The sequence below is a fragment of the Scyliorhinus canicula genome, chromosome 13, assembly GCF_902713615.1.
Source record: "Scyliorhinus canicula chromosome 13, sScyCan1.1, whole genome shotgun sequence".
Taxonomy (NCBI): Eukaryota; Metazoa; Chordata; class Chondrichthyes; order Carcharhiniformes; family Scyliorhinidae; genus Scyliorhinus; species Scyliorhinus canicula.
Genome location: NC_052158.1, coordinates 88,431,295 through 88,452,346, shown reverse-complemented (window position 1 = coordinate 88,452,346; position 21,052 = coordinate 88,431,295). Strand labels below are relative to the sequence as shown.

The 21,052-nt window shown below is 48.7% G+C and overlaps 1 protein-coding gene across 1 annotated transcript in view; it reads left to right on the top strand.

Moving 5' to 3' along the window:
- The window catches only part of epha4l (eph receptor A4, like), a 145,438-nt gene that overhangs the window by 82,786 nt on the left and 41,600 nt on the right, over positions 1–21,052 (top strand). The gene's annotated exons all lie outside the window — the stretch shown is intronic.

Genomic DNA, 21,052 nt, shown 5'->3' with positions numbered 1-21,052 from the left:
CGGACGGGGGGTTTCCTGCTGAGCCCTCTCCATCTATCCTGAGTGATGTTCAAAAGCGTTGTGTTTCTTGGCGTTGTGAGCGTCGCAACATACGCGGCTAAATGCACTCGCCATGTGGCTTTGCACCCTTGAGATTTGAAACACTTGCATTTAAGTACTGTGCTCATTGCAGATTTTGCTTTCTTTTAATATTTAATTTAAAACGTCATGGGCCGGATTCTCTGTTCCTGAGACTATGGTCGCGATTCTCCACGGGACGTCGGAGTTGGAACCCCACCCCAAGTGGGCCGGATCGAATGACACTCACGGAAGTTGGTCGTAAATCTAATTACTTCCTATATGTGCGGGATCCACCGGCCTCTCTCAATTCTTCGGCCTCCCAGGGAGGCTGCAGCCTGCGGCGATCAGTGCAGGTCCACACAAACATCAACGAGGCGGAACGGCACCCGGCGAGTCTAAGTACAGGGTGGCCCCCTGGCCTTCACACTGGAACGCGGGCACTTTGGCTACCCTTGCACTGCCATGTTTCAGGAGCACTGCCTATGTGCCAAGGTGGCAGTGCAAGGGTGTCCAAGTGCCAGGATGGCACTGCCAAGGGCTAGGGGGCGAGGGTGCAATGCCCGTGAAATGAGAGTGGGGAAGGGGGGGGGGGGGGGTTAGAGGAGTTGGGGTGCAGGGCAGATACGTAGAGGACTCCGGGAGGTTTGGTGGGTGATGGGTGGATGTCCTAGAAGGGAGAGGGTGCTGTAAGGGCCTTGGGGGGCCTGAAGAGGGGGGGCTCCCAGGGACCCCATAATAGGGTGTCTTCACTTGGGGGTTTGGGGTAACGTCCATGTTTGTGGGGAGTGACATTTCCCTATGGTGAGGGGTATGGTGGAACCCACAAGCTCACTTAAGAGATCGGGGCACCCCTTTCAAAATGGCGGCCCGATCTCTGAGTTCAGCTCCCCAGTGCTAAAAAAAGTATTGTGAGCTAAACTGGTGAGAAACTCCCCAGGGCCCAAAAAAGTGACTAAGTGTCATTGAATAGTCATGGGGAACTTGCCAGCAGAGCCGATGGGAAAGCCCCTGAAAAACCCGCCACAAATTAACTTCTAAATTTTTTTGGAAGAACCGCGCCCGTGTTGATGCTGGGGCAGGATTAGTGGAGCTGGCAGCAAAACTGGCACCACACCGGGACCAATTCACCAACCGTTAAGAGACTAGCACCGGGACCACGCGGAATATGATTGATTCCAACGGGAAATGGTGCCAGATTTTCCTTGGTTCGGGATTGACACTCAGGAGGCTGACAAGCTGCAGCCACATGTTAGCACTCCTCTTCCCACCCACACTCATTCCAGCCAACAAGATGGCACTGATTACGCTGGAGCGCGCCCATCCGTTGATGGTACTGAGGGGATGGCTGGGGGTGATACCCATATGACCCGTGGCAGTCAGCAGCGTGCACAGCCACATGGCTGCTTGCTGGCTGCGGCAATGATGTTCCGTGCCCCTCCACCCACAGCCCACCTCTTGGCTACCCCCGGATACACCCCAGGCCCTGGCACATTCTCTGCAAAATAATGAGGAAAGACTTTGTTAAACCTTTGCAGCACATTAGTAAATGTGTTGCCAGGTTGTTGTTTCAATGGGCTTCCGGTGGGGTTTGAGGGATGTGAAAGTTCAAGACTTTCTTGGGCAGGCTGACCTCAAACTAAGTTGGGGGGGGGGGATTCTCCAGCCCCACTCATGCAGGTGCAAATCGTATTATGGCCGGAGACCCTTGCGAGAGGGTCATAATGCAATGTGGACCAGGAAGAAATCATTTTGAGCTGCACCCCGCCTCCAGCCAGTGACATAATCTGGTTCACGTCCTCGCTAGGTGTGAACTAGATTAGCATATTTACATCGTAATTTAAATGTGCAGAATCATCTTAAAGCCAAATTTACTGGCCCTTCAATTCTTCCTCCTGCTGAGGGCAGCACGGTGGCGCAGTGGGTTAGACCAGCTGCCTCATGGCACCGAGGTCCCAGGTTCGATCCCGGCTCTGGGTCGCTGTGTGGAGTTTGCACATTCTCCCCGTGTTTGCGTGGGTTTCTCCCCCACAACCCAAAGATGTGCAGGCTAGGTGGATGGGCCATGCTAAATTGCCCCTTAATTGGAAAAAATGAATTGGGTACTCTAAATTTAATAAAATGAAATCCCGCCAGTACAATGTGAAGCTGGCAGAAATGGCAGGACAGATGTGATGACCACGCCCGGGATGCCCTGGGGCCACTGGATCCCCCGGATGGTCAGGGACATGGCTGAAAAGTGCAGCATTAGTCTGAGGAGCCACGTTGCCGGCAACTTTAGGCCCCGCACATGTCTTTTGCGACGCAAATCACCCCAACCTCTAAAAAACGTCAACGAGTAGGTGGGCTGTGATCGGTATCTCGCTGAGCCACACAGTGGGAATCGCACCTCTTTCTTGCCGGTGACCACACCTTGAAATTTTCCGGGAGAATTACACCCAAGATCAGGTATAGCTATCAACAGCTAGCTTCAGAGCCATGCCAATAATGCATTTTTAACTAAAAATAGGAAAAACATGAACTGTTTCTGTACTGTTTTTTTTAGGTCAGATTTTGGGAGATAAGAAGCAATGAACCAGCTTCTTTATATGGTGACAGGGCTTAGTTTTGCATTGTAAATCCCAGAAGGTAGCTTAGAGTCTCTGGAGATCCATACTGAACAAATGGCAGCAAAAGATGTGGCTATATTTGGTATAATACTGCAGTCAAGTAATTTTCTGTGTGAAGTACTTTCACACACTCTGAGAACAATGTTCTGCCAATTCATGTGTTTCTAAAGGTAACAGTATAATACAGTTGAGACCTTGCCCAGCATTTCATAATATCTCTATTTTCATGGCCTGATTTTAAGCACAGATTTGAACAAACAAATTTTAATGCTATGTATCATTGTGTACTGGTTCCTGCAGTTTTATACTTCCTCTGCGAGAGCAAGATAGATTTAAAGATACAAATAATCCCCATTGTCTGTCACCAACAAACAAGCACAATATAGTACTTTCATTAGTCAATGAGAACTGGTTTTAACAAAGTGAATTACTACTTAGCATAGTTGGGAGTGAATGCCCTCCAGTGCTTCAGTGAGTTAGACCATCATGTGCAGAATTCAGAAAGTTCAGTTCACAAACCTTTGCATCATTTCGGTGAGAGGTTTTAACGTCACACATATCACAAATCTGTAGTATAATTGGGTGTGGCTTAATGCAAATTAGAGGAAGTGTCTTTGAGGAAGTAGTTCCACACTGCTTCGTCTTTAAGATAACGGCAGTGTAATTGTAATGAAGCACGGACCACTTGGGAATGTTGTGAACCTCATAATAATAATCTTTATTAGTGTCACGAGTAGGCTTACATTAACACCGCAATGAAGTTACAATGGAGTGAAAACCCCCTCGTCGCCACACTCCGGTGCCTGTTCGGGTACACAGAGGGAGAATTCAGAATGTCCAATTCACCTAACAAACACGTCTTTCGGGACTTGTGGGAGGAAACCGGAGCATCCGAAGGAAACCGCGCAGACACGGGGAGGAAGTGCAGACTCCGTACAGACAGTGACCTAAACCGGGAATTGAACCTAAGTCCCTGATGCCGTGAAGCAACAGTGCTAACCACTGTGCTACCGTGCCACCCATGTGTGTTGGGACCTTAGTGTTTTTTTAGTGCAGTGCCATTTTAGTTTTTGCCAAAAGCAAGCTGGTCAGATGCACCATGAGCATTGGCGAACACTCAAAATGAAAGCAATACAGAGCTGGAAATATAATTCAGATCTGTTAGCTCTGCAACAATGTAAACAGCGACCGATAGCAAACGAGAATTGCAAAATACTCTTGCATGTGGATTATGTTTTCTTGAACTTCATTTGAATGTTCAAATTAAGGGCCGAGGTGGAAGGGGGTGGTGGTGTGGAAAGGTTGCATGGTTGAGTGTTACGACCCCCTCAGGGCCAAACTCTATATTGTGTTTGGATCCAGTCCTACACTTTGGGGAATGAACTCCCTAATTGGGAGGAACCTCACAGGGTTTAAACCCCAACAATGGAGCAGGTCGGGGAGTGTGACCTTGCGGGGTGAGGTGTAGTGTAATTGTAGTATTGTGGGTAGAGTAAACAAACCTAGTTGTGGCTGGGCCCCCTCGCACCAGGAGGCCTTCCAGGAGGTCAAGCGGTGCTGATCGTCAAATGAACTACAGACGCATTTCAACCCGGTCAGCTGGTCAAAATGGTGCCTCGCCCTGCGAGGAACCTCTTCGCCAACAGGAAATACCGCTTCATGAGTGACCTTGGTGGACAGAATCTCCCCAAGGCCAAAAAAGCAGCAAAGTGCCATTGAATAACTTGCTAAATATACCGTACAGTAGACTTTAACTCAAGCCCATGATCACACCCCATACATTTTCATCCTAATTAAAAGTCTTGCTTATAATTAATGACTAAATCTTGAAAAGATTGCAGGATGAGATAGTTTGCAAAACAGGATTTGGCTGCAGTTAAATGTGCATCGTTAAAGGTTAGAAAATTATTCCGAGCTGTAGCTTTGAATCAATAACCATGTAAACTGCTGCAACTGCATAGTGCCTGCCTAGTTTTTCACTCTACTATTACATTATTGGCTTTTTGGACGCAAACAGACCACAAAATTGGGCACTGGTCGTTGGTCATTTTGGCAGAAACCTGTCCCTCTAATAGCAGCGGAGACACCACCATTTTGTGTTGGTCAACTTAAGCACTGGCCAACACTGTGGAGGTCCACAAAATCACTTTGCTTCAACTGGCTTGCATGAACCTTCCCCAAACATCATGGAGGTATGGAGGTTTGTGGGAAATAGCCACATTCAAGAGACTGTTAATGTAGGTACATTCATTGTCTGTAATCACAGACACATTGCCAGAGCAGCAGCGGGGGGCAGAGATGAGGGGCGGGATTCTCCGACCGCCCAGCCGGGTCGGAGAATCACCGGGGGTCGGCGTGAATCCCAACCCCGCTGTCCTCCAAATTCTCCGGCCCCCTAAAAGTCGGCGAGGTGTGAATCGCGCCGCCCGCATCGGAGAATGGTGGGGACCGGCGCGACTCAATGGGCCCCGGGGCAGCCCGAATTCTCCGGCCCGCGATGGCCCGAAGTCCCGCTGGTTTTTTGCCGTTCCCGCTGGCGTGGATCAGATTAGGTCCCTTACCGGTGGGACCTGGCGGTGTGGGCGGGTTCCGGGGGGGGGGGGGGGGGGGGGGGGGGCGCGGAGTGATCTTGCCCTAGGGCGTGCCCCCATGGTGGCATGGCCCGCGATCGGGGCCCACCGATCCGCGGGTGGGACTGTACCGTGGGGGCACTCTTTTCCTACGCGTCGGCCGGGTCAGCCTCCGCGATGGCCGACGCGCAGGTGAACACCCCCGTGCATGCGCGGGGATGACGTCAGCAGCTGCTGACGCTTCCATGCATGTGCGGACAGTCGCCGGCCGGCGGGGTCCCTTCAGCCCTGGTTGGCATGGCGCCAAAGGCCTTCAACCCCAGCCGTCGGGCGCAAACCACTCTGGCGCCGGCCTAGACCCTGAAGGTGCGGAGGATTCCACACCTTTAGGGCGGGGCGGCGCCGGAGTGGTTCAAGCCACTCCGTCCCGCCGGGACCCCCCGCCCGCCAGGTATGGGAGAATCCCGCCCGAGGTAACCTTTTCGAAGGGAATGATAATGTTTGTTTCTGTGCTTAAGCCCCAGGTCACAGGTTGATTTGGAGAATATTCAATAGTAACTTTCAAAAGGGAACTGGATAAATACTTGGAAGCCTGATGGGCTGCATGGCTTCCTTCTATATGGTACGAATGTCTGATTCTCCACAGGTGCATCAGAGAGGAGAAGGTGGCAAGAGTCAGGGAGGGAGTTACTTACACCTGAGGTTTAAAAAAGCTGCTGCAAGTAAAAATGATGACCAGGGAAACATCCCATAATATGAACAGCAATTCTTTCCTGACCATGGGTGCCATCAGTATGAAGGATAATGGTTTATTTAACTTGGAACATAAATCTGCCCACATCAATAACTATCTACAATCACATTCCCTGTTGGGGCAACCAACATGCCAGTCCCTGCTCAGGCCGGCTTTTATGCTCCGTTTAATGAATCCCAGCTAAGTGGTCCTCCGCCCCTGCCTTTGAAGCCTGTATTCCACCAGCCTAACGGGGAGATCAATAATGGTTTCCCCTTGGGCATCCTGGGGGTGATGACAAATTCCTCCCGCATTGAGTCACAATACAGAGTGTCATTGGAACACAGATCATTCATTTGCAACTTGTACTAAAGTAGCTCCATATATTGAGCATAAGTGACTCATTGGCTTTAAAGATGGCCAGCCACTTATAAAGGACAGAGGAAGTCGACATAAGGTATTAAATAGGCAGACTCTACATAGCTGCTAAAATGTGAATATTTGGATGTTTAAACAAATATAGGGAATTTTAGAATTTCCTAGACGGTCAATCCTCATTAGAACAAGCAAATTGAAATTTAATTAAATGAAATGAAATGAGAATCGCTTATTGTCACAAGTAGGCTTCAAATGAAGTTACTGTGAAAAGCCCCTAGTCGCCACATTCGCCACAGCCTGTTCGGGGAGGCTGTTACGGGAATTGAACCATGCTGCTGGCCTGCCTTGGTCTGCTTTCAAAGCCAGCAATTTAGCCCTGTGCTAAGTGGTATTGCTCAACAGTTACACTCAAAAAGGGTGGTACAGTGATTAGCACTGCAGCCTCAGTGCCAGGGACCTGGGTACAATTCCAAAGCGGGTGACTGTCTGTGTGGAGTTTGCACGTTCTCCCCTTGTCAGCATGGGTTTCCACCGGGTGCTCTGGTTTCCTTCCATTGTACAAAAATGTGCAGATTAGGTGAATTGGCCATGCTAATATTTCCCAAAATGGTAGATGGGGTTATGGGATAGGGGCGGGGGATTGAGCCTAGGTAGGATGCTCTATCGGAGCAAAGGGCTCTGGGCCGAATGGCCTATTTCTGCACTGTAGTGATTGTACGATCTGAAAAGCTCTCCACAGGTGCTGATTAACCCAATGTGCCTTTTTCTTTTACATTTCCAGAATTGTCTGATAGGAGGTTTGCTTGGGGAGGGCCCGGGGCGGGTGTGTGGTTGTGATGGCTCTGCAAATATTCCTGACAAAGCAGTGTCAGTCATTTTCATTGTTACAAATAGAGAAGACTGCTTGTAGGTAAAAGAATGCAATGATACAAAGAGGGAGCGTTCAAACATACATTAAAAGCTGTTTTACTGTTAGACCTGGAAGAAGTGAAAAGGTTCACATACCTTGCGCAGATTACTGCAGATGATGAGAGCTGTGATTCGGAGATCTGAAGGAAATTTGAGGGGTAGCGCTGACCAGCTTTGTCAGAATAAAGGATGTGTTAACATCAAAGAAATGGAGACTCAGTTTTTGGAAAAGGTGCTGAGGTTTTACAGTTTGTCTTCCATGTTATATGCCACAGAGACATGAACAATAAAGAAAGAGACTATTGATGAGCTAATTGTATTCAAGATGTGGGCATATAGGAGGCTATTCCATATATCCCTACAGAGATAAAAACACTAATGCTGGAAATGCCTCGAGAAAAAAAGAGGAAAATAGTGCATAATGTCAGAGGGAAAGATACAATACTTCAGCCACATCATTAGAGCAGAAGATAGATAGAGACAGTTATTGGCAAGGAAGATTGATGGAAAACATAGGAGAGCGAAACTGAGGCAAAAGTGAATGACTGACATAGTGGACTGGATGCTGTTGTGTGTAAGGGCAGCACAGGTAGTGGTGAAGATCCATGACAGTCAATCTTCCAGGAAAATGACGATACCAACAAATGAATGAACTGTTAGTGGTTGACCTTGGAAGAGTGAGGTTGTAACAACCACTGTGTGACATTTTCCCTGATTTATACTGATCATCTGACCTAACTCCATGGTAGCCCACGTGTGAATGAGGCTAAATTTCTGTAGAAGTTCCAGTGCACACAAATACAGTAGCTGTCTGCATGCGTGCGCCTGCGTGTATTTGTGTGTGCGCATGTGTGTGTGTGTGTCCAGGATACAGCAAATCTGACAACAGTTTATGGAATTCCGTTATCAATAGAACACAAGAGGTTTTACCCTTTTTATTTGAAAAAACTGTAGATGTTGGGACAACAGCATGTTTCAATCTGCATAAAATGTACATTCCTCAGATATCACTGGATTGGATTCATTTATTGTCACGTGCGCCGAGGTATTGTCCTACGAACAGTCCAGACAGATCATTCCATACATGAAAAAAATATATAGGGCATACAGAAATATGCAATGTAAATACATAGACGTAGTCATCAGGTGAGCGTACGGAGTGCAGTACTACCCAGTAGAGAAGATGTGTGATGAGATCAGATCAGTCCATAAGAGAGTTATTTAGAAGTCTGGTGACAGCAAGAAAGAAGCTGTTTTTGAATCTGAAAGGGCGTGTTCTCAGACTTTTTAATCTGCCCGGTGGAAGAAGTTGGATGAGTGAATAAGTCGGTTGGGAGGGGTACTTGATAATGCTGCCCACTTTCCCAAGGCAGCGTGAGATGTACGCAGAGTCAATGGATGGGAGGCGGGTTCGCGTGATGGACTGGGGTGTGTTCATGAATCTCTGTAGTTTCTTACGGTCTTGGGCCGAGCATTTGCCATACAAAGCTGTGATGCAGCCAGATAGGATGCTTTCTCTGGTGCATCTGTAAAAGATGGTAAGGGTCAGTATGGACATGCCGAATTTCCTTAGTTTCCTGAAGAAGCATAAGCGCTGTAGTGCTTTCTTGGTCGTAGCGTCAACATGGGTGGACCAGGGCAGATTATTGGTGCACACCTAGGAATTTGAAGCTGTCAACCATCTCCACCTCGGGACCATTGATGCAGACAGGGATGTGTATGATACTTTGCTTCCTGAAGTCAATGACCAGCTCATTAGTGTTCAAACAAAGATTCCTTTGGGGTAGAATTGTACATGGGTGAATATATGCCGGCAATAGTACTGAAGACTTCTGCTCCAGAACTTGCTGCACCCCTAGCCAAGCTGTTCCAGTACAGCTACAACACTGGCATCTACCCGGAAATGTGGAAAGTTTCCCAGGTGTATCCTGTACACAAGAAACAAGACAAATCCAACCCAGCCAATTACCGCCCTATCAGTCTACCCTCCATCATCAGCAAAGTGATGGAAGGAGTCATCAACAGTGCTATCAAGCAGCACTTACTCAGCAATAACCTGCTTATGGATGCTCAGTTTGGGTTCTGCCAGGGTCACTCAGCCCCACAACCAATAGATTTGCAGGTTAGGTGAATTCGCCATGCTAAATTGCCCCTTCATTGGAAAAAAAATAATTAGGTAGTCCAAATGTATTTTTTAAAAAACATCCTGGGGGTTACCATTGATCAGAAACTGAACTGAACTAGCCATATTAATACTGTGGGTACCAGGGCAGGTCAAAGGCTAGGAATCCTACGGCGAGTAGCTCACCTCCTGACCCCACAATGCCTGTCCACAATCTACAAGGCACAAGTCAGGAGTTTAATGGATACTCTCCACTTGCCTGGATTGCCTGGATGAGTGCAGCTCCAACAAGTTCGACACCATCCAGGACAAAGCAATCGGCTTGATTGCTCCCCCTTCCACAAACATTCAAACCCTCCATTGACGAACAGTGGCAGTCATATGTACCATCTACAAGATGCACTGCAATAACTCACCAAGGTTCCTTCAACAACAACTTCCAAATGCATGACCACAACCATCTAGGACAAGAGCAGCAGATACCTGGAACCTCACCACCTGGAGGTTCCGCTCCAAGTCACTCACCACCCTGACTTGGAAATATATCGCCATTCCTTCACTGTCGCTGGGGCAACATCTTTGAGCTCCCTCCCGAACAGTACTGTGGATATACCTATACCTCAGGGACTGCAGTGGTTCAAGAAGGCAACTCAGCACCACTGTCTGACGGGCAAATAGGGATGGGCAATAAATGCTGGCCTAGCCAACGATGCCCACATCCCTTAAATTAATTTGAAAAAACGTGGAATTGCTTTGGCCTCTTACACATTTCACCCTAGGATTCTGTTCCATTACCTTCAATCGGACTCGTGATATAATGGTCAGGCAATTCTTTAGGTGCTGCCATTTCTCCAAATAAAAATGAATTGGAGGATAGAGGCTCATGGTTCACATTGTTAAAAGGAGTTCTGAGATTGCAAAGCTCATAAAAATATAGGTGCCTTGTGCATTTACATCTCTAACATTTTTGTCATTTACCATCAAGTGCTATACGACTGCTGGCAAAGGCACCCCTTCATATAATAGATAGGACGATGGATAGGTTAGAAGCCAACACTTCTGATCGTGTGGGCAGCACAGTGGCACAATAGGTAGCACTGCTGCCTCACAGCACCCTCACTGCGCCCCACCTCACACGGGCAGGGCAGCCCCCCAGCTCAATACCCGCCTTGGGAAAAATGCCAGCCCAGCAGTGCCCCTGGCAGCTGGCAGTGCCATGCTGACACCCAACCAGGGTTGCAAGGCTGGCAGTGTCAAGGTGGCCTGTTGGCATCAGCAGTGCCAGGGTGCCATCCTGCCCATAGGGCACACACTTGGGGGCCTCCGATCACCTGGCAGACCACCACTACTGCCATTTGGTCTGGTCCCCATGTGTAGGGACCAGCAGTGAACGGTACTTGCCCGAGGTCTCTGAGGCAAAGCGGTTTGATCCAAGGGGGCTCTGTAGATCAGGGAAGAGCACCTTGTCTCACTCTAATATGCAGATTTGCCAGATAGTGGGTGGGCGGGATTCAGATTGTGACGTCTCGCAAGATCATATTCGATCTCATGAGGTGTAGCGAGCTGGGTAGATCTTGGAAGAGGGATCGTCCAACATCAACCAGCCACTCTGCCTTTCGGGCACAACCTGGCCAGTAGATCACGCCAAACAGAACCATCCTCACCTCCGTAAGGAGAATGAGGGGCGGGATTCTCCGTAGCCCTTCGTAACGCGGGTTGCCTGCGAAAAAAATCGGTGTTAATCACTCCGGCGTCGGGGCCTTCTTTAAGGCCGCTATTCTCCGTTCCCGGAGGGGCTAGCAGCTGACTGACGCGATACGCGTCAGTTTCTCCAGCTGCGGAAGTGGTGAGACCCGGCGTATTTTGGAGGAGGAGGAGGAGAGAGACAGACCCGGCAGTTTGGTGGTGGGGGGGGGGGGGGGGGGTGGTGGTGTGTTCCGGCAGTTTGGGGGGGGGGTGGTGTGTTTCTGGCAGTTTGGGGGGGGGGGGGGGGTGGTGTGTTCTGGCAGTTTGGGGGGGGGGTGGTGTGTTCCGGCAGTTTGGGGGGGGTGGTGTGTTCCGGCAGTTTGGGGGGGGGGGGTGGTGTGTTCGCAGTTTGGGGAGGGGGGGGTGGTGTGTTCCGGCAGTTTGGGGGGGGGGGGGTGGTGTGTTCCGGCAGTTTGGGTGGGGGGGGGTGTGTTCGGCAGTTTGGGTGGGGGGGGGGTGTGTTCCGGCAGTTTGGGGGGGGGGGTGTGTGTTCCGGCAGTTTGGGGGGGGGGGTGTGTTCCGGCAGTTTGGGGGGGGGGGTGTTCCGGCAGTTTGGGGGGAGGGGTGTGTTCCGGCAGTTTGGGGGGGGGGTGTTCCGGCAGTTTGGGGGGGGGGGGTGTGTTCCGGCAGTTGGGGGGGGGTGTGTTCCGGCAGTTTGGGGGGGGGGGGTGTGTTCCGGCAGTTGGGGGGGGGGAGGGGAGTGTGTTCCGGCAGTTGGGGGGGGGGTGTGTTCCGGCATTTGGGGGGGGGGGTTTGGGGGCAGCAGGGTGCAGAGGGGGGGCGACGGTGCGTTGGCCCCGGGCATCCGTCGCCCCCCTCCTCTGCACGCCGCTGCCCCTACCCCAACCCCCTCCCCTCACCACCCCTACCCCCTTCACCACCCCTACCCCACTCCAACGCCGCACCCACCCCCAACTAACGCCGCACCCCCCCTCCCACTAACGGAGGAAGGAAGGGGGGGAGGAGGAAGGAAGGGGGGGAGGAGGAAGGAAGGGGGGGAGGAGGAGAGAGGGGGGGGTGTGGGTACCGGCCTTCAGAGGGAGGGGGATGGGGTGTGGGTTGCGGCGTTGAGGGTGGGGGGTTGCGGCGTTGAGGGGGGGACCCGGCGTTGAGGGGGGGGGACCCGGCGTTGAGGGGGGGGGGTTGCGGCGTTTGCGAGAGATGGGGGCGGCGTTGGAGGGGGGTAGGGGCGGTGGGGAGGGGGGGTAGGGGCGTTGGAGGGAGGTAGGGGTGGTGAGGGGGGGGTGCGTGGTTAGGGTAGGGGGCAGCGGCGTACGAGGGGGGGGGCGACGGTGCGTTGGGCCCCGGGCATCCGTCGCCCCCCCCTCTCTGCCCGCCGCTGCCCCCAAACCCCCCCGATTGCGCACAACCCACCCCCCCCGGATGGCCGCAACAACCCACCCCCCCCCCGATGCCGCAACACACCCCCCCCCCGATGCCGCAACCCACCCCCCCCGATGCCGCAACCCACCCCCCCCCACGGATGCCGCAACCCAACCCCCACCCGGCTGCCGCAAACCCACCCCCCCCCCGATGCCGCAACCCACCCCCCCCGATGCCGCAACCCACCACCCCCCCCCCGATGCCGCAACCCACCCCCCCCCCGATTGCCGCAAACCCACCCCCCCCCGATGCCGCAACCCACCCCCCCCCCCCCCCCCCGATGCCGCAACCCACCCCCGACACTGAACGGCGTCAACCATCATCAATGGTTGACGCCGTTTTAAATCAACTGTGATTTTCGCCGACGTGACCCGTGGCCACGTCGGCGGGACTTCGGCCCATCCGGGCCGGAGATTAAGGTCAGTGCAAACAAATGAAATCCCGCCGGCGCCAGCTGTTTTCACAGGCTGCCGGCGGGATTTGCACAACGCCGGTTTTTTACCGGCGGGAGAATTCGAAACCTGCGGGAGCGGAAATAACGCCGCTTCCCGCCAATTCTCCGACCCTGCGTGGGGTCGGAGAATCCCGCCCGAGGTCTGAGAACAGGGGTGGAATTCTCCGACCCCCCGCAGGGTCATGAATAGGAAATGCCGCGCCGATCGGCGTTCCCCCCCGCGGTGATTCTCCGGCCCGCGATGGACCGAAGTCCCGCCGCTGACAGGCCTCTCCCGCCGACGTGGTTTCAACCACCTCTAGTGGCGGCGGGATTGGCGGCGCGAGCGGGCCCCCGAGGTCCTGGGGGGAGCGCGGGGCAATCGGACCCCTGGGGGTGCCGCCACGGTGGCCTGACCCGCGATCGGGGCCCACCATGGTGGAGGCGGAAGAGACCCCCCCGCGCATGCGGCGGTGGTGACGTCAGCGGCGCTGACGCACCGACGCATGCGCGAACCGGCGAAGACCTTTCGGCCAGCTCCGACGCCGAGCGGCGGGCGTCAAAGGCCGTTGCCGCCGGTTTTGGCGCCAGTCGGCGTGGTGCCAACCACTCCGGCGCGGGCCTAGCCCCTAAAGGTGCGGAGAATTCCGCACCTTTGAGGAGGCCCGACGCCAGAGTGGTTGGCGCCACTCCACAACGCTGGGACCCCCCTGCCCTGCCGTGTAGGGGAGAATTCCGCCCCAGGTTTCTGACTACTCTCTTCACACTAGGCAGGGGACGGGATCTAAAAATAGAACTGAAGCTACAACTTTAAATAATTAAATAAGACTGAAAATGAAATGGAAATCTTATGTTATTCTATACTGGCAAATAGAAATGCTGACAAATTTATTCCTACTATAGACCACAAAACCATTTCTGGAATCTACGACTCATGCTGGGGTGTTAGGTGGTAAAATCCCACAAGAACCTGTGCTAATGCTCATTTAATTTGTGGGAAGCTAGACAGTTTAATAATAATCTTCATTAGTGTCACAAGTAGGCTTACATTAACACTGCAATGAAGTTACTGTGAAAATCCCGTAGTCTCCACACTCCAGCTCCTGTTCGGGTATACAGAGGGACAATTCAGAATGTCCAATTCACCTAACAGCACGTCTTTCGGGACTTGTGGGAAGAAACTGGAGCATCCAGGGGAAACCAGGCAGACACACGGAGAACATGCAGACAAATTGAATATGAGGGACATAATGCTATCGTTATTCACGGCCCAAATAAAGCACTCTTTTGAACAAATGCCACTGGTTAGATACCACAAACCAAAATTCTGGCAGAAGTCTCTTTCCTATTCATGCAGAGTAAGAAATCTTGCAGCACCAGGTTAAAGTCCAACAGGTTTATTTGGAATCACTAGCTTTCGGAGTGCAGCTCCCTCATCAGGTTCATCACTCACCTGATGAAGGAGCTGCGCTCCGAAAGCTAGTGATTCCAAATAAACCTGTTGGACTTTAACCTGGTGCTGTAAGACTTCTTACTGTGCCCATCCCAGTCCAATGCCGACATCTCCACATCATGGCTATCTTCAAGCAGCGGAACACAACTGCAGTCACCCTGACATGGTCCAGCAAAGATCACATCAAAATAGTCCTGTTCTGTAATGTGCCACACATTGTGCAACATTTATTCACTGAGGAACTGAGGTAAATCTGACACTGTCTTACAGAAGTACATTTAGGTATTAACTGCTAAAACTCGATTGACAAACGCAGCTCCCTTCATTTCTGCTGAACGGCCTAAAATATTGTAAATGGTTAAAACTAAATGCAATCACCAGAAAACTTTCATTATTCCACCCCCCTCTTGCCCCACAACTGTCCCCATAGATCCATGCCCCCCTTTCCCATCCTCCTTCCCCCCAAAAAAAAGCATTGCCAATATGGCCCATGCCTTCAGCCATCTGGCTCGCATGATCCAAAAATTTTTCCCTAAACCCACGTGCTTCTCCATTCGCGTCCTGCATCTCCTCTTAAAGGACTTCTTTAAAACTTCCCTCCAACCAAATTTTTTCATCATCCCTTCCTTATAACCCTGTTTGCTCGGCATCCAATTTTGTTCATGATTACATCTCTGTGAAGCACTTTTGGAAGTTTTTCTACATCAGTGGCATAATACATATTTTGCGTCAGTGTGAACTCAGCTGGGAGATCTATCCACTTTAAACTAAGAAATACTTTGAACAAAATCCCTTCCCAATTTTCTTTCACTCACTGGCAGCAAACATTGGATTGGAGAATCGAAGCACCTTTTAAGCAAACTCCTCTTGACTCACTGTTTGATGTAATTAATAATCTTTTGATTTCACCAACACTTCTTTCTGTGAACATATCAAGCCAGGCTGGAGTCAGACTATTAGATTGCAGTCAGGTTTACCTCACCGCACGGTTGTCCCAAATATCTTTGATTTTCTTGCGCATAATGGACATTTTATTGCTCATAAAAAAAGGCTTTATGTGATCTGACTACAAACAGAACAGATGGCGGGATAGTTTCAGGCGGAAAGTGACCACATTCTCAGAGTACATAAAGCATCAGTAAAGAGGTTACAAAGTTGCAAGCTCAATTTAAAAAAATTTTTGCATCAAGAATTCCTCCAAAAATGTTACTTGCCCGAGAGAACTCAATCAACCGCAATATCAGTGTACGGTTATGGTACAGCAGTCGATTCCTATCAGCATAACTTCTATTTAAAGGAAACTGAATTTAACATGTTGCATATTTGTGCTGATTGATAATTTATCCCCAATGAATTAAATTTACACTGAACATAATATTTGATTAAATTCTTTTTTTTTTAACCACGCTTAATTCGTAGTCCTTTATTTGGAAACATCGATTTTTCCTAAAGTATTTTTTAAAGCCTTTCCCAGTTTTTCAACAGTAACCAACATGTTCTGAGCAAGAACGGGAAGAATAAAAGATGATGTGTTGGTGCACTAAGTGCATTTCTTGGCATTTTAAAGAATTATACATGGTTAAATAGTGATTTTACTGGTTCTGTGTTGGCCATTTCTCAGGGAAACAATATTAACAAATTGCCGAAACTTGATTTTCAGCCTTTTTTTGTTTCAGTGGTTTCATTGGCTCTGTTCCAAAACAGATCTGGCCTTGAATTAGTATTCCTCAGGGAAACATTCCTGATTTTACGATTACTATCCTACATTGGCTGAGTAATTATACCTGATGTAGATAGCTTGGCTGTGCAGAATAGCTGCTTTGCTCGTTTCCTGAGTGCGAACGACAGTAAAGACATTCACTCTTTGCTCTTGTGGCAATAAAGACGTGTTTCCTCGATCCTGTGAAAGGTTTAAGGCGATGATTTGATAATCTCTGTATTCCACAAAAGTTTATTAGCACGAGTGTCAAGTTTTTAGAAATGGTTATTTTCTCTAAAGAGATAGACATTTCCGATAGCCATTTCCTTGTAAGAATACAAATTATTCATGCAAGCACAGTGTTGAAATGGTAGTGGTGCTTTGTGATGCTGATAAAAGTTTGACCTGAATTGTTTGGGCTCCCTGCGGATGAGAGTTATTAGCATATTCCACCCATTTAAAGTACAGGAAGTAAAGCTGTCTTGTTTAGATTGATTTGCATGTTTGAGGTGTGAATGCAGAAACCCAGGTAACAACTCATCTTTCAAAGTTCACTCGCTATGCCTATAGAAGTGGCATTTCTGACCTGATGTGCCCTTTACCAACCACTTGACCTTGCTGACGGCAAACAGGAAAATGGGTTAATTGAACAACTGTTAAGAATCCACATCTCAGGGTGGGCACGCTGCACAGTGGTTAGCACTGCTACCGACGGTTCTGAGGACCCGGGTTTGATCCTGGCCTTGGGTCACTCTCATGTGGAGTTTGCACATTCTTCCCGTGTCTGTGTGGGTTTCACCCCCACAACTCAAAGATGCGCTGGTTAGATGCGCTGATTGGTCACGCTAAATTGCCCCTTAATTGGAAAAAAATAATTGGGTACTCCAAATTTATGAAAAAAATAATCCACATCTCGAGAATTTGGGAACATTTATCTCTAAGGAGCATGAAAAAGACTGAGCTAACTATAAATCCCCATCACCTTTCATGATAAAGTACTGGAGCAACAAATGCTTTCAATATGGAAAAAACATCCCAAGGTATTGAGTTTCAGATGTCACAGAATTATTCTTAATTTGAAAAATAGTACCAGGCAGTGTGGTTTTCTTTTTTTTACATGATTGAATTGGTCATTAAAATGAACACTCATAGGGCAGCACGGTGGCATAGTGGTTAGTGCTGCTGCCTCACGGCGCCGATTCCCCAGTTCTATCCTGGCTCTGGGTCACTATCCGTGTGGAGTTTGCACATTCTCCCCACGTTTGCGTGTGTTTCGCCCAAAATGTGCAGGATAGGTGAATTGGCCACACTAAATTGCCCCTTAATTGGAAAAATGAACTGGGTACTCTAAATTTATTTTTAAAAATGAAAGTGTCAGTTATTTAACTAGAAAGAGGCATATTTCTCTCCAGAAACACGAGTTTTCAGACCAGCTTTTCTGGCACTTAGTGTACAGAAAATCTGGGAGCATGGTTTGTACCATCACTCTGGCAGGGCTTGATAGAGCAGGCAAGGCTGGCTCAGGGTGCCCTGATCTGCTCTGAAAGTAAGTTCTCCCAATACCCACATGGACACCGAACACCACCCTCACAAGCATTGCGGCGACCCCCCCCACACCATGAAGGTGTTGGGGAGCCCTCTACCTCCTTTCCTCCCATCCCCACCCTCCCAGCTATGGAAGTATCAGGGTGTGCTACCCTTTCACCCCTCCCCCGCCCCCATGGTGTCATCAGGGCTCTCCCCTCTTTACCACCCCCCCATCCCGTCCCTGGCACTGTCATCGGGGCTCTCCCCCCACCCCACCCACAATGGAGGAGGGTTAGACACCTTGCCGGAGGCCACTTTAGTGCTAACCGGGCACTACCCCAGCACCCTGACATTGCCAACCTACCAGAGTCAACCTAGAAGTGCAAAGTTAGTAGTGACCTGCCATGTCCCTCAACACCTGGGGGCTATACTCACATCCGCGCCCCTAGCGTGGGGGTGTTCTGGTGTTTGAAAACCAGTAGTGATTCGCGCCGGCTTGACATCATTCCGATTAGGTGCGACAATAAGGCATGACTGGATGTTATGACGTCCAGCCCGGTAAATATATGTTAAAATATTATAATTATGAGAAACCAGTTTACAACTTTTCTGGGTGAATTTGATCACATCACCGGTTGGGGGAGGGGGGGGGGGGGGGGGGGGGGGGGTGAAGAGAACTCAAACTGGGATCTCACTGGTGCAAATCTTATTATGGCCCTCTCGTGAGATTTAGCGGCCTAAATGGGATTTGCATCTGCGGCCGATGACCAAAAATTCCATGCTGTTTTTTTTCCCCCCATGTCTGAACCAACAACAAGTACAAAGAATGTTCAGACAGTCCAATGCCCATGGGCTGATGTTTTAAGGAACATTTGACTTAGCTAGTTTCCTTTTTGAAGAAGTAATCCACCCTGCTGCTCTCCTAAGGCTTAATTGATAAATAATTTGTGTCAGCTTTGGCTCAGCGGCAGCTCTCTTGCTTCCTGAGTCAGAAGGTTGTGGGTTCAAGTCCCACTTGGGAGATTCGAGCATATAATCTAGGCTGACACTTCAGTGCTGTGCGAAAAGAGTGCTGCGCTGCCAGAGGGCCCAACTTTCAGATGAAACATTAACCAAGGTCTCGCCTGGCCTCTCAGGTGACTGTTAAAGTGCCCTATCACAATGCAAAAAAGAGCAAGGGAGTTGTACTGGTGTTATTATCAGTGCTTCTCCTTCAAGAAACACCTTAAACTCACAATCTTGTCATTGATGAAATTGTTCATTGTGGATGCTGGTGTCTTCATTTCTTCTGTTGCAACAATAAATACACTTCTAAAGTACCTCATTGTAAAGCATTTAAGATGACCTGACAATGCAATGCACAAATATAGTTCATTCTTTCTTTTCCTTTCCTCCAACCATCATGTTATTGAGACATGTACATCAGGAAAAGCATAGGTTTGATCCCCAGACCGTGATGTATTTTGTTTTTAGCAGGGGTGGCCGGTACACATAGATGGGGCGGGCACTGGGGGAGGGGGTAGTGGTTTGCTGGGGGGATGGATAGCAGTGTGGTGTGTCTTGTTCCCATTCTTCATCAATGTAGAATTCGGGCAAGGGCAGGATTGGACCTGGAGTAGCTCAGTAGAAATCACGATCTGAACTCTCTCCAGTGTAAATAGTTATTTGAAATAATCAAAATTTAAAATGTGAGGTTCGATTTCAGCCTCTAATTTAGGAAATTATCAATGTACAGTTACTGTAATCAAATTAAAAAACACCCCTTTGACATTCATTTTTATAAATCGCTGATAGAGAAACCTCTAAACATGCAATAAATAGCCAAGTACCTCTCACTAAAATACTGGACTTTGCATCACCCTTTTGACTGGAAACATTACTAGTCATTTTTACACTATCTGAAAAGCTGTTCCCATCTCTCAAGTGTGATTTCTGCTTCCCTGCCTAAATGGAGCTGGCTGGCACAATCTTATTATAATGGCAGATGAAGAGCCACACTTTGGTGGCACTTCAATGTTGATGTGTCATTCACACATGGACTGCAACCAATATGTGAAGAATGGTGAGTCCGCCATCAGCTGAACTCACTTCACATAAAGTGTTCCTTTTAATTATGTTACAAGCTGCATTCAGTAACACATCGTTGTCAAGAAATGAGGCACTTAAGCAGGAACTGACATTTTGTTCTGCATAAAGATTTAATTGATGGGCATTTTTAAAATACAAGGTAAATGAGTTAAGGGTAGCAGTGTTATGTAAGCTAATGTTTAGAAATAGCCTCAGGTAGGGCAGCACGGTGGCACAGTGGGTTAGCCCTGCTGCCTCACGGCGCCGTGGTTCCAGGTTCAAGCCCGGCTCTGGGTCACTGTACATTTGGAGTTTTGCCCCCACAACCCAAAATATGTGCAGACTAGGTGGTTTGGCCATGCTAAATTGCCCCTTAATTGGAAAAAATGGATTGGGTACTCTAAATTTATTTTTTAAAAAGAAGTGGCATGCGCCCAGCGTTTTCCTATCACTTGAGGCACATGCTCACTTAAAAAAAAATAGCCTCAGGTTTACCATTATGTTTTATGTCATTAGAACACTTCTCAAAGCTCCACTCCATTTATCCATTATTTCATAGCTGTATAATCTGTAGGCACATATCGTAAGTGGACAATATTAACATGCTTTGGTACAGAATTACTTGAACATAAGATACAGAGGAAGGCGTCACTCAGGAACAACAGGCAAGAAACATGAAAATTGCTAAAACCAGCTGTTTCTAGCCTTGTGCTATTCAATCAGGGGAAAAATCCAAATTGTTGTATACTTTCGAATGTCCCCAGAGGTTCTCAAATTCATTTTTTGCTGATTTGTTTTGACATGATTGATTTGTGAACACAAATGGCAGTGCTTAATTGTTAAAGATAGCCATAACACATTAGAAGTACAGATGACATATTTCGACCAAATCTATTTACTGGAACAGAACAGCAGTTCCAGCAAAATGATCGATGGGTTGTACTTCTTGACTGAAAGGTGCAGTAATAGATTAACTCTTTACTTCATGGTTTGTATTAGGACTCTGTTTAATAAATTACAATTACTTTTTAAAGGCTGAAACAATTAATGAATTTTCGATTTGATTTTAAGCAACGGCCTTTTATTCCTATTCTGCTGTGATCTTATTTTTCTCAGCTTAATGAACAAAATACATGCACTCATGTGGTTAAGTAACATGAAACAGTCAAACAAATATTGAAAATGCAGCAGTTCTTTAAAAACTTGTCATCTGCAAATTGCTTTCCGACAGAGTGCTTTGTTTCGATATTTAGTTTAGAATCAAGGCTAAATCTGAAGGAAATATATGCAGTAGCATGCCATGTTTCTCTTGGCAGGTCGTAAGTCTTCATTACCAGATTTTAAGAAAACATATTGCATTTGATGG